The sequence below is a fragment of the Pleurodeles waltl genome, chromosome 2_2 (genome assembly GCF_031143425.1).
Source record: "Pleurodeles waltl isolate 20211129_DDA chromosome 2_2, aPleWal1.hap1.20221129, whole genome shotgun sequence".
NCBI classification, from domain to species: domain Eukaryota; kingdom Metazoa; phylum Chordata; class Amphibia; order Caudata; family Salamandridae; genus Pleurodeles; species Pleurodeles waltl.
The window spans coordinates 1,162,987,519-1,163,011,020 of NC_090439.1; the positions used below are offsets into that span (position 1 = coordinate 1,162,987,519).

The window sequence follows — 23,502 nt, forward strand, 5'->3', positions numbered from 1 at the left end:
GCTCCTCTGAGCCCCCTGCAGCCTCAGTGCTCCCCTGACCCCCTGCAGCCTCAGGGCTCCTCTGAGCTCTCCCCTGCAACCTCAGTGCTCCTCTGACCCCCTGCACCTCAGTGCTCCCTGCAGCCTCAGTGCACCTTTGACCCCCTGCACCTTAGTGCTCCTCTGAGCCCCCTGCAGCCTCAGTGATCCTCTGAGCCCACTGCAGCCTCAGTGCTCCTCTGAGCCCCCTGCAATCTCATTGCTCCTCTGACCCCCTGCAATCTCATTGCTCCTCTGACCCCCTGCAATCTCAGTGCTCCTCTGACCCCCTGCAATCTCAGTGCTCCTCTGACCCCCTGCAGCCTCAGTGCTCCTCTGAGCCCCTGCAGCCTCAGTGCTCCCCCGAGCCCCTGCAGCCTCAGTGCTCCCCCGAGCCCCTTCAGCCTCAGTGCTCTTCAGAGCTCCCTGCAGCCTCAGTGCTCCCTTGACCCCCCTGCACCTCAGTGCTCCCTGCACCTCAGTGCTCCCTGCACCTCAGTGCTCTGAGCTCCCTGCAGCCTCAGTGCACCTTTGACCCCCTGCACCTCAGTGCTCCTCTGACCCCCTGCACCTCAGTGCTCCTCTGACCCCCTGCACCTCAGTGCTCCTCTGAGACTCCCGCAACCTCAGTGCTCCTCTGTGCCCCCCGCAACATCAGTGCTCCTCTGAGCTCCCTACAGCCTCAGTGCTCCTCTAACCCCCTGCACCTTAGTGCTCCTCTGAGCCCGCTGCAGCCTCAGTGCTCCTCTGAGCCCGCTGCAGCCTCAGTGCTCCTCTGAGCCCCCTGCAATCTCATTGCTCCTCTGAACCCCTGCAACCTCAGTGCTCCCCCGAGCCCCTGCAGCCTCAGTTCTCCCCCGAGCCCCGGCAGCCTCAGTGCTCCCCCGAGCCCCGGCAGCCTCAGTGCTCCCCCGAGCCCCGGCAGCCTCAGTGCTCCCCCGAGCCCCTGCAGCCTCAGTGCTCCTCTGAGCCCGCTGCAGCCTCAGTGCTCCTCTGAGCCCGCTGCAGCCTCAGTGCTCCTCTGAGCCCGCTGCAGCCTCAGTGCTCCTCTGAGCCCCCTGCAGCCTCAGTGCTCCTCTGAGCCCCCTGCAGCCTCAGTGCTCCTCTGAGCCCCCTGCAGCCTCAGTGCTCCTCTGAGCCCCCTGCAGCCTCAGTGCTCCTCTGAGCCCCCTGCAGCCTCAGTGCTCCTCTGAGCCCCCTGCAGCCTCAGTGCTCCTCTGAGCCCCCTGCAGCCTCAGTGCTCCTCTGAGCCCCCTGCAGCCTCAGTGCTCCTCTGAGCCCCCTGCAGCCTCAGTGCTCCCCCGAACCCCCTGCAGCCTCAGTGCTCCCCCGAGCCCCTGCAGCCTCAGTGCTCCCCCGAGCCCCTGCAGCCTCAGTGCTCCCCCGAGCCCCTGCAGCCTCAGTGCTCCCCCGAGCCCCTGCAGCCTCAGTGCTCCTCTGAGCCCCCTGCAGCCTCAGTGCTCCTCTGAACTCCCTTCAGCCTCAGTGCTCCCCCGAGCCCCTGCAGCCTCAGTGCTCCTCTGAGCCCCCTGCAGCCTCAGTGCTCCCCTGACCCCCCTGCACCTCAGTGCTCCCTGCACCTTAGTGCTCTGAGCTCCCTGCAGCCTCAGTGCACCTTTGACCCCCTGCACCTCAGTGCTCCTCTGACCCCCTGCACCTCAGTGCTCCTCTGACCCCCTGCAGCCTCAGTGCTCCTCTGACCCCCTGCAGCCTCAGTGCTCCTCTGACCCCCTGCAGCCTCAGTGCTCCTCTGACCCCCTGCAGCCTCAGTGCTCCTCTGACCCCCTGCAGCCTCAGTGCTCCTCTGAGCTCTCCCCTGCGTCCTCAGTGCTCCTCTGTGCCCCCCGCAGCGTCAGTGCTCCTCTGTGCCCCCAGCAGCCTCAGTGCTCCTCTAACCCCCTGCACCTTAGTGCTCCTCTGAGCCCCTTGCAGCCTCAGTGCTCCTCTGAGCCCCTTGCAGCCTCAGTGCTCCTCTGAGCCCCTTGCAGCCTCAGTGCTCCTCTGACCTCTCTGCAGCCTCAGTGCTCCTCTGAGCCCCCTGCAGCCTCAGTGCTCCTCTGAACTCCCTGCAGCCTCAGTGCTCCCCCGAGCCCCTGCAGCCTCAGTGCTCCTCTGAGCCCCCTGCAGCCTCAGTGCTCCCCTGACCCCCCTGCACCTCAGTGCTCCCTGCACCTTAGTGCTCTGAGCTCCCTGCAGCCTCAGTGCACCTTTGACCCCCTGCACCTCAGTGCTCCTCTGACCCCCTGCAGCCTCAGTGCTCCTCTGACCCCCTGCAGCCTCAGTGCTCCTCTGACCCCCTGCAGCCTCAGTGCTCCTCTGACCCCCTGCAGCCTCAGTGCTCCTCTGACCCCCTGCAGCCTCAGTGCTCCTCTGAGCTCTCCCCTGCGTCCTCAGTGCTCCTCTGTGCCCCCCGCAGCGTCAGTGCTCCTCTGTGCCCCCAGCAGCCTCAGTGCTCCTCTAACCCCCTGCACCTTAGTGCTCCTCTGAGCCCCTTGCAGCCTCAGTGCTCCTCTGAGCCCCTTGCAGCCTCAGTGCTCCTCTGAGCCCCTTGCAGCCTCAGTGCTCCTCTGAGCCCCTTGCAGCCTCAGTGCTCCTCTGACCTCTCTGCAGCCTCAGTGCTCCTCTGAGCTCCCTGCAGCCTCAGTGCTCCCCAGAGCCCCTGCAGCCTCAGTGCTCCCCCGAGCCCCTGCAGCCTCAGTGCTCCTCTGACCCCCTGCAGCCTCAGGGCTCCTCTGAGCTCTCCCCTGCAGCCTCAGGGCTCCTCTGACCCCCTGCACCTCAGTGGTCTGAGCTCCCTGCAGCCTCAGTGTTCCTCTGAGCCCGCTGCAGCCTCAGTGCTCCTCTGAGCCCGCTGCAGCCTCAGTGCTCCTCTGAGCCCCCTGCAGCCTCAGTGCTCCTCTGAGCCCCCTGCAGCCTCAGTGCTCCTCTGAGCCCCCTGCACCTCAGTGCTCCTCTGAGCCCCCTGCACCTCAGTGCTCCTCTGTGCCCCCCGCAGCCTCAGTGCTCCTCTAACCCCCTGCACCTTAGTGCTCCTCTGAGCCCCTTGCAGCCTCAGTGCTCCTCTGAGCCCCTTGCAGCCTCAGTGCTCCTCTGACCTCTCTGCAGCCTCAGTGCTCCTCTGAGCTCCCTGCAGCCTCAGTGCTCCCCCGAGCCCCTGCAGCCTCAGTGCTCCCCCGAGCCCCTGCAGCCTCAGTGCTCCTCTGACCCCCTGCAGCCTCAGGGCTCCTCTGAGCTCTCCCCTGCAGCCTCAGTGCTCCTCTGACCCCCTGCACCTCAGTGGTCTGAGCTCCCTGCAGCCTCAGTGCTCCTCTGAGCCCGCTGCAGCCTCAGTGCTCCTCTGAGCCCGCTGCAGCCTCAGTGCTCCTCTGAGCCCGCTGCAGCCTCAGTGCTCCTCTGAGCCCGCTGCAGCCTCAGTGCTCCTCTGAGCCCCCTGCAGCCTCAGTGCTCCTCTGAGCCCCCTGCAGCCTCAGTGCTCCTCTGAGCCCCCTGCAGCCACAGTGCTCCTCTGAGCCCCCTGCAGCCACAGTGCTCCTCTGAGCCCCCTGCAGCCACAGTGCTCCTCTGAGCCCCCTGCAGCCACAGTGCTCCTCTGAGCCCCCTGCACCACAGTGCTCCTCTGAGCCCCCTGCACCACAGTGCTCCTCTGAGCCCCCTGCACCACAGTGCTCCTCTGAGCCCCCTGCACCACAGTGCTCCTCTGAGCCCCCTGCACCTCAGTGCTCCTCTGAGCCCCCTGCAGCCTCAGTGCTCCTCTGAGCCCCCTGCAGCCTCCGTGCTCCTCTGAGCCCCCTGCAGCCTCAGTGCTCCTCTGAGCCCCCTGCAGCCTCAGTGCTCCTCTGAGCCCCCTGCAGCCTCAGTGCTCCTCTGAGCCCCCTGCAGCCTCAGTGCTCCTCTGAACTCCCTTCAGCCTCAGTGCTCCTCTGAACTCCCTTCAGCCTCAGTGCTCCTCTGAACTCCCTTCAGCCTCAGTGCTCTTCAGAGCTCCCTTCAGCCTCAGTGCTCCTCTGAGCGCCCTGCAGCCTCAGTGCTCCCCTGACCCCCCTGCAGCCTCAGGGCTCCTCTGACCCCCCTGCAGCCTCAGGGCTCCTCTGAGCTCTCACCTGCAACCTCAGTGCTCCTCTGACCCCCTGCACCTCAGTGCTCCCTGCACCTCAGTGCTCTGAGCTCCCTGCAGCCTCAGTGCACCTTTGACCCCCTGCACCTCAGTGCTCCTCTGACCCCCTGCACCTCAGTGCTCCTCTGAGACTCCTGCAGCCTCAGTGCTCCTCTGACCCCCCACAACCTCAGTGCTCCTCTGAGACTCCTGCAGCCTCAGTGCTCCTCTGACCCCCCGCAACCTCAGTGCTCCTCTGTGCCCCCGCAACCTCAGTGCTGCTCGGAGCTCCCTACAGCCTCAGTGCTCCTCTAACCCCCTGCACCTTAGTGCTCCTCTGAGCCCCCTGCAGCCTCAGTGCTCCTCTGAGCCCGCTGCAGCCTCAGTGCTCCTCTGAGCCCCTGCACCTCAGTGCTCCCCGAGCTCCTGCAGCCTCAGTGCTCCCCCAAGTCCCTGCAGCCTCAGTGCTCCCCCAAGTCCCTGCAGCCTCAGTGCTCCCCGAGCCCCTGCAACCTCAGTGCTCCTCCGATCCCCCTGCACCTCAGTGCTCCTCTGAGCCCCCTGCAGCCTCAGTGCTCCTCTGAACTCCCTTCAACCTCAGTGCTCCTCTGACCACCTGCAGCCTCAGTGCTCCTCTGACCCCCTGCAGCCTCAGGGCTCCTCTGAACTCTCCCCTGCAACCTCAGTGCTCCTCTGAGCTCCCTGCAGCCTCAGTGCACCTTTGACCCCCTGCACCTCAGTGCTCCTCTGAGACTACTGCAGCCTCAGTGCTCCTCTGGGACCCCAGGAGCATCAGTGCTCCTCTGAGCCCCCTGCACCTCAGTGCTCCTCTGAGCCCCCTGCACCTCAGTGCTCCTCTGAGCCCCCTGCACCTCAGTGCTCCTCTGAGCCCCCTGCACCTCAGTGCTCCTCTGAGCCCCCTGCACCTCAGTGCTCCTCTGAGCCCCCTGCACCTCAGTGCTCCTCTGAGCCCCCGCAGCCTCAGTGCTCCTCTGAGCCCCCCGCAGCCTCAGTGCTCCTCTGAGCCCCCTGCAGCCTCAGTGCTCCTCTGAGCCCCCCGCAGCCTCAGTGCTCCTCTGAGCCCCCCGCAGCCTAGGTGCTCCTCTGAGCCCCCCGCAGCCTAGGTGCTCCTCTGACCCCCTGCACCTAGGTGCTCCTCTGAGACTCCTGCAGCCTCAGTGCTCCTCTGAGCCCCCTGCAGCCTCAGTGCTCCTCTGAGCCCCCTGCAGCCTCAGTGCTCCTCTGACCCCCTGCGCCTCAGTGCTCCTCTGAGCACCCGCAGCCTCAGTGCTCCTCTGAGCCCCTGCAGCCTCAGTGCTCCTCTGAGCCCCCCGCAGCCACAGTGCTCCTCTGAGCCCCCCGCAGCCACAGTGCTCCTCTGAGCCCCCCGCAGCCACAGTGCTCCTCTGAGCCCTCCGCAGCCGTAGTGCATCTCTGACCCCCTGCACCTAGGTGCTCCCCTGAGCCCCCCGCAGCCTCAGTGCATCTCTGACCCCCTGCACCTAGGTGCTCCTCTGACCTTCTGCACCTCAGTGCTCCTCTGAGACTCCTGCAGCCTCAGTTCTCCTCTGACCCCTTGCACCTCAGTGCTCCTCTGAGCCCCCCGCAGCCTCAGTGCTCCCCTGAGCCCCCCGCAGCCTCAGTGCTCCTCTTAGCCCCCCGCAGCCTCAGTGCTCCTCTGTGCCCCCCGCAGCCTCAGTGCTCCTCTGTGCCCCCCGCAGCCTCAGTGCTCCTCTGGGCTCCCCGCAGCCTCCTTCCTCCTCTGAGCCCCCTGCAGCCTCAGTGCTCCTCTGAGCCCCCTGCAGCCTCAGTGCTCCTCTGAGCCCCCTGCAGCCTCAGTGCTCCTCTGAGCCCCCTGCAGCCTCAGTGCTCCTCTGTGCACCCTGCCGCCTCAGTGCTCCACTGAGCCCCCCTGCCGCCTCAGTGCTCCACTGAGCCCCCCTGCCGCCTCAGTGCTCCACTGAGCCCCCCTGCCGCCTCAGTGCTCCACTGAGCCCCCCTGCCGCCTCAGTAATCCTCTGAGCCCCCCTGCCGCCTCAGTAATCCTCTGAGCTCTCCCCTGCAGCCTCAGTGCTCCTCTGAGCTCTCCCCTGCAGCCTCAGTGCTCCTCTGACCCCCTGCAGCCTCAGTGCTCCTCTGACCCCCTGCAGCCTCAGTGCTCCTCTGAGCTCTCCCCTGCAACCTCAGTGCTCCTCTGACCCCCTGCACCTTAGTGCTCCTCTGACCCCCTACAGCTCAGTGCTCCTCTGAGACTTCTGCAGCCTCAGTGCTCCTCTGAGCTCCCTGCAGCCTCGGTGCTCCTCTGAGCTCCCTGCAGCCTCGGTGCTCCTCTGTGCCCCCAGTAGCCTCGGTGCTCCTCTGAGCTCTCCCCTGCAGCCTCAGTGCTCCTCTGACCCCCTGCAGCCTCAGTGCTCCTCTGACCCCCTGCAGCCTCAGTGCTCCTCTGACCCCCTGCAGCCTCAGTGCTCCTCTGACCCCCTGCAGCCTCAGTGCTCCTCTGAGCTCTCCCCTGCAGCCTCAGTGCTCCTCTGAGCTCTCCCCTGCAGCCTCAGTGCTCCTCTGAGCTCTCCCCTGCAGCCTCAGTGCTCCTCTGAGCTCTCCCCTGCAGCCTCAGTTCTCCTCTGAGCTCTCCCCTGCAACCTCAGTGCTCCTCTGAGCTCCCTGCACCTCAGTGCTCTACTGAGCTCCCTGCAGCCTCAGTGCACCTCTGGGACCCTAGGAGCATCAGTGCTCCTCTGATCCCCCTGCAGCCTCCGTGCTCCTCTGAGCTCCCTGCAGCCTCCGTGCTCCTCTGAGCTCCCTGCAGCCTCCGTGCTCCTCTGAGCTCCCTGCAGCCTCCGTGCTCCTCTGAGCTCCCTGCAGCCTCCGTGCTCCTCTGAGCTCCCTGCAGCCTCCGTGCTCCTCTGAGCTCCCTGCAGCCTCCGTGCTCCTCTGAGCTCCCTGCAGCCTCCGTGCTCCTCTGAGCTCCCTGCAGCCTCCGTGCTCCTCTGAGCCCCCTGCAGCCTCCGTGCTCCTCTGAGCCCCCTGCAGCCTCCGTGCTCCCCCGAGCCCCTGCAGCCTCAGTGCTCCCCCGAGCCCCTGCAGCCTCAGTGCTCCCCCGAGCCCCTGCAACCTCAGTGCTCCCCCGAGCCCCTGCAACCTCAGTGCTCCCCCGAGCCCCTGCAACCTCAGTGCTCCCCCGAGCCCCCTGCAACCTCAGTGCTCCCCGAGCCCCCTGCACCTCAGTGCTCCTCTGAGCCCCCTGCAGCCTCAGTGCTCCTCTGAGCCCCCTGCAGCCTCAGTGCTCCTCTGAGCCCCCTGCAGCCTCAGTGCTCCTCTGTGCCCCCCGCAACATCAGTGCTCCTCTGAGCTCCCCACAGCCTCAGTGCTCCTCTAACCCCCTGCACCTTAGTGCTCCTCTGAGCCCGCTGCAGCCTCAGTGCTCCCCTGAGCCCCCTGCAGCCTCAGGGCTCCCCTGACCCCCCTGCAGCCTCAGGGCTCCCCTGACCCCCCTGCAGCCTCAGGGCTCCCCTGACCCCCCTGCAGCCTCAGGGCTCCCCTGACCCCCCTGCAGCCTCAGGGCTCCCCTGACCCCCCTGCAGCCTCAGGGCTCCCCTGACCCCTGCAGCCTCAGGGCTCCTCTGAGCTCTCCCCAGCAACCTTAGTGCTCCTCTGACCCCCTGCACCTCAGTGCTCCCTGCACCTCAGTGCTCTGAGCTCCCTGCAGCCTCAGTGCACCTTTGACCCCCTGCACCTTAGTGCTCCTCTGAGCCCCCTGCAGCCTCAGTGCTCCTCTGAGCCCGCTGCCGCCTCAGTGCTCCTCTGAGCCCGCTGCAGCCACAGTGCTCCTCTGAGCCCGCTGCAGCCTCAGTGCTCCTCTGAGCCCGCTGCAGCCTCAGTGCTCCTCTGAGCCCGCTGCAGCGTCAGTGCTCCTCTGAGCCCGCTGCAGCCTCAGTGCTCCCCCGAGCCCCTGCAGCCTCAGTGCTCCCCCGAGCCCCTGCAGCCTCAGTGCTCCCCCGAGCCCCTGCAGCCTCAATGCTCCTCTGAGCCCCCTGCAGCCTCAGTGCTCCTCTGAACTCCCTTCAACCTCAGTGCTCCTCTGAGCCCCCTGCAGCCTCAGTGCTCCCCTGACCCCCCTGCACCTCAGTGCTCCCTGCACCTTAGTGCTCTGAGCTCCCTGCAGCCTCAGTGCACCTTTGACCCCCTGCACCTCAGTGCTCCTCTGAGACTCCTGCAGCCTCAGTGCTCCTCTGACCCCCTGCACCTCAGTGCTCCTCTGACCCCCTGCAGCCTCAGTGCTCCTCTGAACCCCTGCAGCCTCAGTGCTCCTCTGAACCCCTGCAACCTCAGTGCTCCTCTGAACCCCTGCGTCCTCAGTGCTCCTCTGTGCCCCCCGCAGCGTCAGTGCTCCTCTGTGCCCCCAGCAGCCTCAGTGCTCCTCTAACCCGCTGCAGCCTCAGTGCTCCTCTGAGCGCGCTGCAGCCTCAGTGCTCCTCTGAGCGCGCTGCAGCCTCAGTGCTCCTCTGAGCGCGCTGCAGCCTCAGTGCTCCTCTGAGCGCGCTGCAGCCTCAGTGCTCCTCTGAGCGCGCTGCAGCCTCAGTGCTCCTCTGAGCGCGCTGCAGCCTCAGTGCTCCTCTGAGCGCGCTGCAGCCTCAGTGCTCCTCTGAGCCCGCTGCAGCCTCAGTGCTCCTCTGAGCCCGCTGCAGCCTCAGTGCTCCTCTGAGCCCGCTGCAGCCTCAGTGCTCCTCTGAGCCCGCTGCAGCCTCAGTGCTCCTCTGAGCGCGCTGCAGCCTCAGTGCTCCTCTGAGCCCGCTGCAGCCTCAGTGCTCCTCTGAGCGCGCTGCAGCCTCAGTGCTCCTCTGAGCGCGCTGCAGCCTCAGTGCTCCTCTGAGCGCGCTGCAGCCTCAGTGCTCCTCTGAGCGCGCTGCAGCCTCAGTGCTCCTCTGAGCCCGCTGCAGCCTCAGTGCTCCTCTGAGCCCGCTGCAGCCTCAGTGCTCCTCTGAGCCCGCTGCAGCCTCAGTGCTCCTCTGAGCCCGCTGCAGCCTCAGTGCCCCTCTGAGCCCGCTGCAGCCTCAGTGCTCCTCTGAGCCCGCTGCAGCCTCAGTGCTCCTCTGAGCCCGCTGCAGCCTCAGTGCTCCCCCGAGCCCCTGCAGCCTCAGTGCTCCCCCGAGCCCCCTGCAGCCTCAGTGCTCCCCCGAGCCCCCTGCAGCCTCAGTGCTCCCCCGAGCCCCCTGCAGCCTCAGTGCTCCCCCGAGCCCCCTGCAGCCTCAGTGCTCCCCCAAGCCCCCTGCAGCCTCAGTGCTCCTCTGAACTCCCTTCAGCCTCAGTGCTCTTCAGAGCCCCCTGCAGCCTCAGTGCTCCTCTGAGCCCCCTGCAGCCTCAGTGCTCCCCTGACCCCCCTGCACCTCAGTGCTCTGAGCTCCCTGCAGCCTCAGTGCACCTTTGACCCCCTGCACCTCAGTGCTCCTCTGACCCCCTGCACCTCAGTGCTCCTCTGAGACTCCTGCAGCCTCAGTGCTCCTCTGACCCCCTGCACCTCAGTGCTCCTCTGAGACTCCTGCAGCCTCAGTGCTCCTCTGAACCCCTGCAGCCTCAGTGCTCCTCTGAGCTCTCCCCTGCAGCCTCAGTGCTCCTCTGAGCTCTCCCCTGCATCCTCAGTGCTCCTCTGAGCTCTCCCCTGCATCCTCAGTGCTCCTCTGAGCTCTCCCCTGCATCCTCAGTGCTCCTCTGAGCTCCCTGCAGCCTCAGTGCTCCTCTGAGCTCTCCCCTGCAACCTCAGTGCTCCTCTGAGCTCTCCCCTTCAACCTCAGTGCTCTACTGAGCTCCCTGCAGCCTCAGTGCACCTCTGGGACCCTAGGAGCATCAGTGCTCCTCTGATCCCCCTGCAGCCTCAGTGCTCCTCTGAGCTCCCTGCAGCCTCAGTGCTCCTCTGAGCTCCCTGCAACCTCAGTGCTCCTCTGAGCTCCCTGCAGTCTCAGTGCTCCTCTGAGCTCCCTGCAGTCTCAGTGCTCCTCTGAGCTCCCTGCAGTCTCAGTGCTCCTCTGAGCTCCCTGCAGTCTCAGTGCTCCTCTGAGCTCCCTGCAGTCTCAGTGCTCCTCTGAGCTCCCTGCCGTCTCAGTGCTCCTCTGAGCTCCCTGCAGTCTCAGTGCTCCTCTGAGCTCCCTGCAGTCTCAGTGCTCCTCTGAGCTCCCTGCAGTCTCAGTGCTCCTCTGAGCTCCCTGCAGCTTCAGTGCTCCTCTGAGCCCCTTGCAGCCTCAGTGCTCCTCTGAGCCCCTGCACCTCTGTGCTCCTCTGGTACCCCAGGAGAATCAGTGCTCCTCTGAGCCCCATGCAGCCTCAGTGCTCCTCTGACCTCTCTGCAGCCTCAGTGCTCCTCTGAGCTCCCTGCAGCCTCAGTGCTCCTCTGTGCCCCCCACAACCTTAGTGCTCCTCTGAGCCCCCTGCAATCTCATTGCTCCTCTGAGCCCCTGCAGCCTCAGTGCTCCCCCGAGCCCCTGCAGCCTCAGTGCTCCCCCGAGCCCCTGCAGCCTCAGTGCTCCCCCGAGCCCCTGCAGCCTCAGTGCTCCCCCGAGCCCCTGCAGCCTCAGTGCTCCCCCGAGCCCCTGCAGCCTCAGTGCTCCCCCGAGCCCCTGCAGCCTCAGTGCTCCTCTGAGCCCCCTGCGCCTCAGTGCTCCTCTGAGCCCCCTGCAGCCTCAGTGCTCCTCTGAGCCCCCTGCAGCCTCAGTGCTCCTCTGAGCCCCCTGCAGCCTCAGTGCTCCTCTGAGCCCCCTGCAGCCTCAGTGCTCCTCTGAGCCCCCTGCAGCCTCAGTGCTCCTCTGAACTCCCTTCAGCCTCAGTGCTCTTCAGAGCTCCCTTCAACCTCAGTGCTCCATTGAGCCCCCTGCAGCCTCAGTGCTCCTCTGACCCCCTGCAGCCTCAGTGCTCCTCTGACCCCCTGCAGCCTCAGTGCTCCTCTGACCCCCTGCAGCCTCAGGGCTCCTCTGAGCTCTCCCCTGCAGCCTCAGTGCTCCTCTGAGCCCCTGCACCTCAGTGGTCTGAGCTCCCTGCAGCCTCAGTGCTCCTCTGAGCCCGCTGCAGCCTCAGTGCTCCTCTGAGCCCCCTGCAATCTCAGTGCTCCTCTGACCCCCTGCAGCCTCAGTGCTCCCCCGAGCCCCTGCAGCCACAGTGCTCCTCTGAGCCCCCTGCACCACAGTGCTCCTCTGAGCCCCCTGCACCACAGTGCTCCTCCGAGCCCCCTGCACCACAGTGCTCCTCCGAGCCCCCTGCACCACAGTGCTCCTCCGAGCCCCCTGCACCACAGTGCTCCTCCGAGCCCCCTGCACCACAGTGCTCCTCCGAGCCCCCTGCACCACAGTGCTCCTCCGAGCCCCCTGCACCACAGTGCTCCTCCGAGCCCCCTGCACCACAGTGCTCCTCCGAGCCCCCTGCAGCCTCAGTGCTCCTCTGAACTCCCTTCAGCCTCAGTGCTCTTCAGAGCTCCCTTCAACCTCAGTGCTCCTCTGAGCCCCCTGCAGCCTCAGTGCTCCCCTGACCCCCCTGCAGCCTCAGTGCTCCTCTGACCCCCTGCAGCCTCAGTGCTCCTCTGACCCCCTGCAGCCTCAGTGCTCCTCTGACCCCCTGCAGCCTCAGTGCTCCTCTGACCCCCTGCAGCCTCAGGGCTCCTCTGAGCTCTCACCTGCAACCTCAGTGCTCCTCTGACCCCCTGCACCTCAGTGCTCCCTGCACCTCAGTGCTCTGAGCTCCCTGCAGCCTCAGTGCACCTTTGACCCCCTGCACCTCAGTGCTCCTCTGACCCCCTGCACCTCAGTGCTCCTCTGAGACTCCTGCAGCCTCAGTGCTCCTCTGAGACTCCTGCAGCCTCAGTGCTCCTCTGAGACTCCTGCAGCCTCAGTGCTCCTCTGAGACTCCTGCAGCCTCAGTGCTCCTCTGAGACTCCTGCAGCCTCAGTGCTCCTCTGACCCCCCGCAACCTCAGTGCTCCTCTGAGACTCCTGCAGCCTCAGTGCTCCTCTGACCCCCCGCAACCTCAGTGCTCCTCTGTGCCCCCGCAACCTCAGTGCTGCTCTGAGCTCCCTACAGCCTCAGTGCTCCTTTAACCCCCTGCACCTTAGTGCTCCTCTGAGCCCCCTGCAGCCTCAGTGCTCCTCAGAGCCCGCTGCAGCCTCAGTGCTCCTCTGAGCCCCCTGCAATCTCATTGCTCCTCTGACCCCCTGCAGCCTCAGTGCTCCCCCGAGCTCCTGCAGCCTCATTTCTCCCCCGAGCTCCTGCAGCCTCATTTCTCCCCCGAGTCCCTGCAGCCTCAGTGCTGCCCGAGCCCCTGCAGGCTCAGTGCTCCCCGAGCCCCTGCAGGCTCAGTGCTCCTCCGATCCCCCTGCACCTCAGTGCTCCTCTGAGCCCCCTGCAGCCTCAGTGCTCCTCTGAACTCCCTTCAACCTCAGTGCTCTTCAGAGCTCCCTTCAACCTCAGTGCTCCTCTGACCACCTGCAGCCTCAGTGCTCCTCTGACCCCCTGCAGCCTCAGGGCTCCTCTGAACTCTCCCCTGCAACCTCAGTGCTCCTCTGACCCCCTGCACCTCATTGCTCCCTGCACCTCAGTGCTCTGAGCTCCCTGCAGCCTCAGTGCACCTTTGAGCCCCCTGCAGCCTCAGTGCTCCTCTGAGCCCGCTGCAGCCTCAGTGCTCCTCTGAGCCCCCTGCAATCTCAGTGCTCCTCTGACCCCCTGCAGCCTCAGTGCTCCTCTGACCCCCTGCAGCCTCAGTGCTCCTCTGACCCCCTGCAGCCTCAGTGCTCCTCTGACCCCCTGCAGCCTCAGTGCTCCCCCGAGACCCTGCAGCCTCAGTGCTCCCCCGAGACCCTGCAGCCTCAGTGCTCCCCTGAGCCCCCTGCAGCCTCAGTGCTCCTCTAAACTCCCTGCAGCCTCAGTGCTCCTCTGAGCCCCCTGCAATCTCATTGCTCCTCTGAGCCCCCTGCAATCTCATTGCTCCTCTGAGCCCCCTGCAATCTCATTGCTCCTCTGAGCCCCCTGCAATCTCATTGCTCCTCTGAGCCCCCTGCAATCTCATTGCTCCTCTGAGCCCCCTGCAATCTCATTGCTCCTCTGAGCCCCCTGCAATCTCATTGCTCCTCTGAGCCCCCTGCAGCCTCAGTGCTCCCCTGACCCCCCTGCAGCCTCAGTGCTCCTCTGAGCTCTCCCCTGCAGCCTCAGTGCTCCTCTGACCCCCTTCACCTCAGTGTTCTACTGAGCTCCCTGCAGCCTCAGTGCTCATCTGACCCCCTGCACCTCAGTGCTCCTCTGATCCCCTGCACCTCAGTGCTCCTCTGAGACTCCTGCAGCCTCAGTGCTCCTCTGAGACTCCTGCAGCCTCAGTGCTCCTCTGACCTCTCTGCAGCCTCAGTGCTCCTCTGAGCTCCCTGCAGCCTCAGGGCAGCCTCAGTGCTCCTCTGAGCTCCCTGCAGCCTTAGTGCTCCTCAGCCTCAGTGCTCCTCTGTGCCCCCCGCAGCCTCAGTGCTCCTCTGTGCCCCCTGCAACCTCAGTGCCCCTTGCAGCCTCAGTGCTCCTCTGACCACCTGCACCTCAGTGCTCCTCTGGGACCCCAGGAGCATCAGTGCTCCTCTGAGCCCCCTGCAGCCTCAGTGCTCCTCTGACCTCTCTGCAGCCTCAGTGCTCCTCTGTGCCCCCCGCACCCTCAGTGCTCCTCTGTGCCCCCCGCACCCTCAGTGCTCCTCTGTGCCCCCCGCACCCTCAGTCCTCCTCTGAGCCCCTTGCAACATCAGTCCTCCTCTGAGCCCCTTGCAACATCAGTGCTCCTCTGAGCTCCCTGCAGCCTCAGTGCTCCTCTGAGCTCCCTGCAGCCTCAGTGCTCCTCTGAGCTCCCTGCAGCCTCAGTGCTCCTCTGAGCTCCCTGCAGCCTCAGTGCTCCTCTGAGCTCCCTGCAGCCTCAGTGCTCCTCTGAGCTCCCTGCAGCCTCAGTGCTCCTCTGAGCCCCCTGCAGCCTCAGTGCTCCTCTGAGCCCCCTGCAGCCTCAGTGCTCCTCTGAGCCCCCTGCAGCCTCAGTGCTCCTCTGAGCCCCCTGCAGTCTCAGTGCTCCTCTGAGCCCCCTGCAGTCTCAGTGCTCCTCTGAGCCCCCTGCAGTCTCAGTGCTCCTCTGATCCCCCTGCAGCCTCAGTGCTCCTCTGAGCCCCCTGCAGCCTCAGTGCTCCTCTGAGCCCCCTGCAGCCTCAGTGCTCCTCTGAGCCCCCTGCAGCCTCAGTGCTCCTCTGAGCTCCCTGCAGCCTCAGTGTTCCTCTGAGCTCCCTGCAGCCTCAGTGTTCCTCTGAGCTCCCTGCAGCCTCAGTGTTCCTCTGAGCTCCCTGCAGCCTCAGTGTTCCTCTGAGCTCCCTGCAGCCTCAGTGTTCCTCTGAGCTCCCTGCAGCCTCAGTGTTCCTCTGAGCACCCTGCAGCCTCAGTGTTCCTCTGAGCACCCTGCAGCCTCAGTGTTCCTCTGTGCACCCTTCAACCTCACTGCTCCACTGAGCCCCCCCGCAGCCTCAGTGCTCCTCTGTGCCCCCCGCAGCCTCAGTGCTCCTCTGTGCCCCCCGCAGCCTCAGTGCTCCTCTGTGCCCCCCGCAGCCTCAGTGCTCCTCTGTGCCCCCCGCAGCCTCAGTGCTCCTCTGTGCCCCCCGCAGCCTCAGTGCTCCTCTGTGCCCCCCGCAGCCTCAGTGCTCCTCTGTGCCCCCCGCAGCCTCAGTGCTCCTCTGTGCCCCCCGCAGCCTCAGTGCTCCTCTGTGCCCCCCGCAGCCTCAGTGCTCCTCTGAGCCCCCCGCAGCCTCAGTGCTCCTCTGAGCCCCCCGCAGCCTCCGTGCTCCTCTGAGCTCCCCGCAGCCTCCGTGCTCCTCTGAGCTCCCCGCAGCCTCCGTGCTCCTCTGAGCTCCCCGCAGCCTCGGTGCTCCTCTGAGCTCCCCGCAGCCTCGGTGCTCCTCTGTGCCCCCTGCAGCCTCGGTGCTCCTCTGAGCCTCTTGCAGCCTCGGTGCTCCTCTGAGCCCCCTGCAGCCTCAGTGCTCCTCTGAGCCCCCTGCAGCCTCCGTGCTCCTCTGAGCCCCCTGCAGCCTCCGTGCTCCTCTGAGCCCCCTGCAGCCTCCGTGCTCCTCTGAGCCCCCTGCAGCCTCCGTGCTCCTCTGAGCCCCCTGCAGCCTCCGTGCTCCTCTGAGCCCCCTGCAGCCTCCGTGCTCCTCTGAGCCCCCTGCAGCCTCCGTGCTCCTCTGAGCCCCCTGCAGCCTCCGTGCTCCTCTGAGCCCCTTGCAGCCTCAGTGCTCCTCCGAGCCCCTGCAGCCTCAGTGCTCCTCCGACCCCCTGCAGCCTCAGTGCTCCTCTGACCCCCTGCAGCCTCAGTGCTCCTGAGACCCCTGCAACCTCAGTGCTCCTCTGAGACCCCTGCAACCTCAGTGCTCCTCTGAGACCCCTGCACCTCAGTGCTCCTCAGAGTCACTTGCAGCCTCAGTGCTCCTCAGAGCCCCTGCAGCCTCAGTGCTCCTCAGAGCTCTCCCCTGCAACCTCAGTGCTCCTCTGACCCCCTTCACCTCAGTGCTCCTCTGACCCCCTGCAGCCTCAGTGCTCCTCTGACCCCCTGCAGCCTCAGTGCTCCTCTGACCCCCTGCAGCCGCAGTGCTCCTCTGACCCCCTGCAGCCGCAGTGCTCCTCTGAGCTCTCCCCTGCAACCTCAGTGCTCCTCTGACCCCCTTCACCTCAGTGCTCCTCTGACCCCCTGCACCTCAGTGTTCTACTGAGCTCCCTGCAGCCTCAGTGCTCATCTGACCCCCTGCACCTCAGTGCTCCTCTGATCCCCTGCACCTCAGTGCTCCTCTGAGACTCCTGCAGCCTCAGTGCTCCTCTGACCTCTCTGCAGCCTCAGTGCTCCTCTGAGCTCCCTGCAGCCTCAGGGCAGCCTCAGTGCTCCTCTGAGCTCCCTGCAGCCTCAGTGCTCCTCTGAGCTCCCTGCAGCCTTAGTGCTCCTCAGCCTCAGTGCTCCTCTGTGCCCCCCGCAGCCTCAGTGCTCCTCTGTGCCCCCTGCAACCTCAGTGCCCCTTGCAGCCTCAGTGCTCCTCTGACCACCTGCACCTCCGTGCTCCTCTGGGACCCCAGGAGCATCAGTGCTCCTCTGAGCCCCCTGCAGCCTCAGTGCTCCTCTGACCTCTCTGCAGCCTCAGTGCTCCTCTGTGCCCCCCGCACCCTCAGTGCTCCTCTGTGCCCCCCGCACCCTCAGTGCTCCTCTGTGCCCCCCGCACCCTCTGTGCTCCTCTGTGCCCCCCGCACCCTCAGTGCTCCTCTGAGCCCCCCGCACCCTCAGTGCTCCTCTGAGCCCCCCGCACCCTCAGTGCTCCTCTGAGCCCCCCGCACCCTCAGTGCTCCTCTGAGCCCCCCGCACCCTCAGTGCTCCTCTGAGCCCCCCGCAGCCTCAGTGCTCCTCTGAGCCCCCCGTAGCCTCAGTGCTCCTCTGAGCCCCCCGCAGCCTCGGTGCTCCTCTGAGCCCCCCGCAGCCTCGGTGCTCCTCTGAGCCCCCCGCAGCCTCGGTGCTCCTCTGACCCCCTCCAGCCCCGGTGCTCCTCTGACCCCCTCCAGCCCCGGTGCTCCTCTGACCCCCTGAAGCCCCGGTGCTCCTCTGACCCCCTGAAGCCCCGGTGCTCCTCTGACCCCCTGAAGCCCCGGTGCTCCTCTGACCCCCTGGAGCCTCGGTGCTCCTCTGACCCCCTGGAGCCTCGGTGCTCCTCTGTGCCCCCTGGAGCCTCGGTGCTCCTCTGTGCCCCCTGGAGCCTCGGTGCTCCTCTGAGACTCTTGCAGCCTCGGTGCTCCTCTGACCCCCTGCACCTCAGTGCTCCTCTATGCCCCCTGCAGCCTCCGTGCTCCTCTATGCCCCCTGCAGCCTCCGTGCTCCTCTATGCCCCCTGCAGCCTCCGTGCTCCACTGAGCCCCCCTGCAGCCTCCGTGCTCCACTGAGCCCCCCTGCAGCCTCCGTGCTCCACTGAGCCCCCCTGCAGCCTCCGTGCTCCACTGAGCCCATTGCAGCCTCAGTGCTCCTCTGACCCCCTGCACCTCAGTGCTCCTCTGAGCCCCCTGCAGCCTCAGTGCTCCTCTGAGTCCCCTGCAGCCTCAGTGCTCCTCTGAGTCCCCTGCAGCCTCAGTGCTCCTCTGAGTCCCCTGCAGCCTCAGTGCTCCTCTGAGTCCCCTGCAGCCTCAGTGCTCCTCTGAGTCCCCTGCACCTCAGTGCTCCTCTGACCTCTCTGCATCCTCACTGCTCCCCTGAGCTCCCCTCAGCCTCAGTACTCCTCTGATCCCCTGCAGCTCCAGCGCTCCTCTGAGCCCCCCCTGCAGCCTCAGTGCTCCTCTGAGCTCCCTGCAGCCTCAGTGCTCCTCTGTGCCCCCTGCAGCCTCAGTGCTCCTCTGCGCCCCCTGCAGCCTCAGTGCTCCTCTGCGCCCCCTGCAGCCTCAGTGCTCCTCTGCGCCCCCTGCAGCCTCAGTGCTCCTCTGCGCCCCCTGCAGCCTCAGTGCTCCTCTGCGCCCCCTGCAGCCTCAGTGCTCCTCTGCGCCCCCTGCAGCCTCAGTGCTCCTCTGCGCCCCCTGCAGCCTCAGTGCTCCTCTGTGCCCTCTGCAGCCTCAGTGCTCAGGGGGGCACAGAGGAGCACTGAGGCTGCGGGGGGCACAGAGGAGCACTGAGGCTGCGGGGGGCACAGAGGAGCACTGAGGCTGCGGGGGGCACAGAGGAGCACTGAGGCTGCGGGGGGCACAGAGGAGCACTGAGGCTGCGGGGGGCACAGAGGAGCACTGAGGCTGCGGGGGGCACAGAGGAGCACTGAGGCTGCGGGGGGCACAGAGGAGCACTGAGGCTGCGGGGGGCACAGAGGAGCACTGAGGCTGCGGGGGGCACAGAGGAGCACTGAGGCTGCAAGGGGTTCAGAGGAGCGCTGAGGCTGCAGGGGATCAGAGGAGCCCTGAGGTGTAGGGGGTCAGAGGAGCACTAAGGCTGAGGTGAGCTCAGAGGAGCAGTGAGGATGCAGAGAGGTCAGAGGAGCACCGAGGCTTCAGGGGGTCAGAGGAGCACCGAGGCTGGAGGGGGTCAGAGGAGCACTGGGGCTGGAGGGGGTCAGAGGAGCACTGGGGCTGGAGGGGGTCAGAGGAGCACTGGGGCTGGAGGGGGTCAGAGGAGCACTGGGGCTGGAGGGGGTCAGAGGAGCACTGGGGCTGGAGGGGGTCAGAGGAGCACTGGGGCTGGAGGGGGTCAGAGGAGCACTGGGGCTGCAGGGGGTCAGAGGAGCACTGGGGCTGCAGGGGGTCAGAGGAGCACTGGGGCTGCAGGGGGTCAGAGGAGCACTGGGGCTGCAGGGGGTCAGAGGAGCACTGGGGCTGGAGGGGGTCAGAGGAGCACTGGGGCTGCAGGGGGTCAGAGGAGCACTGGGGCTGGAGCACTGGGGCTGCAGGGGGTCAGAGGAGCACTGAGGTGCAGGGGGTCAGAGGAGCACTGAGGCTGCAGAGGGCACCAAGGAGCACTGAGGCTGCAGGAGACTCAGAGGAGCACTGAGGCTGCAGGGGGCTCAGAGGAGCACTGAGGCTGCAGGGGGCTCAGAGGAGCACTGAGGCTGCAGGGGGCTCAGAGGAGCACTGAGGCTGCAGGGGGCTCAGAGGAGCACTGAGGCTGCAGGGGGCTCAGAGGAGCACTGAGGCTGCAGGGGGCTCAGAGGAGCACTGAGGCTGCAGGGGGCTCAGAGGAGCACTGAGGCTGCAGGGGGCTCAGAGGAGCAATGAGGCTCCTGGGGTCCCAGAGGAGCACTGAGGCTCCTGGGGTCCCAGAGGAGCACTGAGGCTCCTGGGGTCCCAGAGGAGCACTGAGGCTCCTGGGGTCCCAGAGGAGCACTGAGGCTGCAGGGTGGCTCAGAGGAGCACTGAGGCTGCATGAGTCTCAGAGGAGCACTGAAGCTTTAAGAAGCTCAGAGGAGCACTGAGGCTGCAGAGGGCACAGAGGAGCACTGAGGCTGCAGGGGGCGCAGAGGAGCACTGAGGCTGCAGGGGGCGCAGAGGAGCACTGAGGCTGCAGGGGGCGCAGAGGAGCACTGAGGCTGCAGGGGGCGCAGAGGAGCACTGAGGCTGCAGGGGGCGCAGAGGAGCACTGAGGCTGCAGGGGGCGCAGAGGAGCACTGAGGCTGCAGGGGGCGCAGAGGAGCACTGAGGCTGCAGGGGGCGCAGAGGAGCACTGAGGCTGCAGGGGGCGCAGAGGAGCACTGAGGCTGCAGGGGCTCAGGGGAGCACTGAGGCTGCAGGGGCTCAGAGGAGCACTGAGGCTGCAGGGGGCTCAGAGGAGCACTAAGGCTGCAGGAAGCTCAGAAGGGCTCTTGAGGCTGCAAAATGCTCTGAGGAACACTTGTTATAGATCCCGCAATTAAGGCGTTAGCTAGACTAGCATGAGATTTGAGATTTCGCACCTTGTTTCCTTACAGTAATTACAGTGATACACCTGCTTCAGAAAAAAAATAAACAGACAAACTGAAAGATAAGAAGAAACTATGGGATACTTTGATTACTCCACTCTATTGTCTCCTGCTGTCACTTAGCACCAGATGATATGTCCTTGATTCTCTATAGTAGTTGTTTGACAACAACAGGAGCAGTCACTGAGATCATTGTCATTAAAGAGACCAAGACAGAGAGAGAGAATCAGACACAAAAACGAACATAGAGAAAGAATCCACAAGAGACTAAGATGGGTAGAGAAAGAAACAGAGACTGAGGCCGTATCTGGAAACTGGGCTGTTGTGATTAGGGCTTAAGAATGGTGGAGATACACTGAACTAACTAGTTTCTTAATTAAAAACAGAAAACTGTACTGTACATTTATTCTCTAAATGGGGCTTCAGAGCATATAGTCTTGAGGGCAGCTACCAATACCGTCCTACTTCTGTGCCTCTCCAATCCAAAATCACTCTTTCTCATCTAGCTTCTCCGATTTATAGACACATGGCTGAATACAGTTAATTCCTTTCATTTGTAACATTACAAAAATGTGTTTCTCATTCACAGACTCAAAAGGACCTAATGAACAGATGTTCAGCACCTCAGCACCAGAAAAGTCCTGTGCTGCATCACAAGAAAAAAAATTGTGTCAGTGTGTAGAGTCTGAGCAAACGTCCACTCGAAGGCTGGCCCAGTATACACATTTTTTAATTTATTCTGGGGAGAAACACTGACCTGGAATGAGATAAAGCATCATACAGTGCTCATCTTTATTGACACTTTAAAGATCCGAACCAGGGATAACCAGTATCATATAAAGTGAAGTAGTTTTGCTATTTTTTTCTATATGTATCACATATGTTCTGTTCTGGTGAGAAACCTTAATAGTGTACAGAGTCTGAGAAAAGTTTCACTCAGAGCTCACATCTGTACTTGCATTAGATGATCCATAAAGAAACAGCCACACTCTAAAAAGTGTGTCCTTTTTTCATTCTAATGTAAAATTATTTCAAACATCAGAATATCCTCAAGGGATACAATACCAGTACAAGAAAAGCTTCACTAGCAGAACTTTCTGTTGAATTATCAGAAAATGCTTTCAGGGGAGAAGCTCTACCAGGATACAGAATGTGGGGAAAGTTGCACTGAGGGATCTTCGCTGGACAGGCATGAGATACTTAAACCTGAGGATGGGTCATGCAAGTGTACAGAATGTGGGAAAAGCTTCACTGAGCCAAAGAAGCTGTTGGAACATCAGAGAATCCATACTTGTTAGAAACGCTATCATTGCAGAGACTGGGGTAAAAACTTCATAGAGAGAAACGATTTGTTGATTCACCAGAGAGTCCATAGTGGCGAGAAACCCTTTCATTGTACAGAATGTGAGAAGAGCTTCTCTCAGAAAAGAACCCTTTTGGTACATCAGAGAGTTCATACTGGCGAGAAACCTTATCATTGTACAGAATGTGTGAAAAGCTTCTCTTCGAAAATACACCTTTTGGAACACCAGAGAGTCCATACTGGTGAGAAACCTTATCATTGTACAGAATGTGTGAAAAGCTTCTCTCGGAAAACAAACCTTTTGGCACATCAGAGAATCCATACTGGTGAGAAACCTTATCATTGTATGGATTGTGGAAAGTGTTTCAGACAGAAGAGCTCATTGTTGTCACACCAGAATATCCATAGTGGTGAGAAACCCTATCAGTGTACAGAATGCGGGAAAAGTTACACTGCAAAGAGCTCACTATTGTCACACCAGAATATCCATAGTGGTGAGAAACCCTATCAGTGTACAGAATGTGGGAAAAGTTTCACTCTTAAGAAATATATGTTAAGCCACCAAAAAATCCACACTGCTGAGAAACCCTACCTTTGCGCAGAATGTGGAAAAGCCTTCCGTAAGAAGTGTGACCTGATGAAGCATCAAAGAATCCATACTGGCGAGAAACCCTAACGGTGTACAGAATGTGGGAAAAATTTCACTCTTAAGAAAAATATGTTAAAGCACCAACTAATCCACACTGCTGAAAAACCCTACCACTGCCCAGAATGTGGAAAAACCTTCCATGATAAGTGTTACCTGGTGGAGCATCAGAGACTCCATACTGGTGAGAAACCCTATCAGTGTACTGAATGTGAGAAAAGCTTCACTCGAAAGTCAGGTATATTAAGTCACCAAATAATCCACATTGGTGAGAAACCGCATCAGTGCATAGAATGTGGGAAATGCTTCACTCGGCCAAGCACACTGTTCACACATAGAAGAACCCATATACTGGTGAGAAACCCTATCAGTGTACTGAATGTGGAAAAAGCTTCACTCTAACATGGAACCTGTTAAGACATCAGAGAAGTCATAATGGTGCCAAATTTAAGCGGTGAAATAGAATGCGGGAAATGCTTCAGTCTGAGTAGCACACAGTCAAGACATCAAATAATTCATTCAAGGGAGAAACCTTAAAAATTGACAAAATGTGGGGAAATCTTCACTCGAAAAACATGTCAGTTTCAGCATCGGAGGATTCATCCTCAGTGAAGGCTGATTTAGTGTAGCAAACGTATGTATACCCTGAAATGTTAAATAAAATGTTAAAAAACTAAGCTATGCTACTCCCATTTAATTTCCTACAGTTTTTAACTTTTAACTTTTTTTTGTCATGTTTTTCCGTGATGCACAATGCTTAAAAAAGAGAATTAGTGGAGCACAAACTGGTTATGTGCATAACAACATACATACACGTAAGGTGAGAAGCATGCCCACATCTATATATAATGGATAATTTGCTGACCCTTTAACTACAAACAATGCACCAGTTATGAACACACACACAGAATTATATATATATATATATATATATATATATATATATATATATATATATATATATATTCACTGAAAAAGCAAAGGTTACAGAGATGTTATAGTTAGGAAATAGAATTAAAAAAAACTTAGATATTCACTGAAAAAACAAAGGTCACAGGGACGTTATACTTGGGTTCTGAATTTACTCATAGAAAACCATAGAAATTCAGCAGTTAGAGTTCTTTCAAGTAACTCGAACTCACGTCTAAGGTAACTATAACCCACGCCCCCACCATGCACTGTTTTTTCTTCAGCAATTTGACTGCTGATTTTTTAATTATATTTTTAATGACGTTATAGAAGTTGTCATGATTGCTGTTATATCTGTAGCAATTAGCAGTGCATGGCGGGGTGCAAGTTATAGTTACTGCATGGCGTGAGTTATAGTTACTTGAAAGAACTCTAACTGCTGAATTTCTATGGTTTTGTATGAGTAAATTCAGAGCCTAACTATAACGTCCCTGTAACCTTTGTTTTTTTCAGTGAATTTCAGTTTTTTTTAATACAAAGTTATTTTAATTACTATACGTTAATCCATCCACCACCGTGCACCGCCTTGGTGCCCCTCCTGCATGCACCCAAACCCAGGCTGCGCATGGATGCAATGGATCCGGGAATCGGACAAAAAAAAAAAAATTGCCCACAAGGGGTCCCTAAGGACCCAATATGTGTCCTATGGTATCCTGACCCCTTATATGTTGTTTACCCTTTCTTCCGCACCCAGAGCAGATGCGACAAACAAAATGGCGGCTGCAACTTTTCTGCCAGGTTACCGCCAGCCAATCAGGGCCTTGCTTTCCCCCCCGAATCCGTGCCTCTGAATCGGCGAATTCAAATCTGAATCTGAATCTGTGGCCCTATATATCCATATTTTTAAAATCTCCGAAACTACTGAACGGACTTACACTAAATAACAAAAAGCACAATCTGCCGATTGAGATCAAGCTTTCTGCCAAACTTGGTGTAATTCTGTTCTGCGGTTTGGGCTGTAGACGTGCCTAAAGACCCTATGGAAAAATTAATGGGAAAAATGAGTTTAGGGAACCCCCCCCCTTTTCTCAGCCCCCACTTGA

At 61.7% G+C, this 23,502-nt stretch overlaps 1 pseudogene; it reads left to right on the forward strand.

The window, feature by feature from the left end:
- LOC138283014 (zinc finger protein 850-like) overlaps nucleotides 1-22,127 on the forward strand; it is a 114,240-nt pseudogene extending 92,113 nt beyond the window's left edge.
- Nucleotides 22,128-23,502: the final 1,375 nt, after the last annotated feature.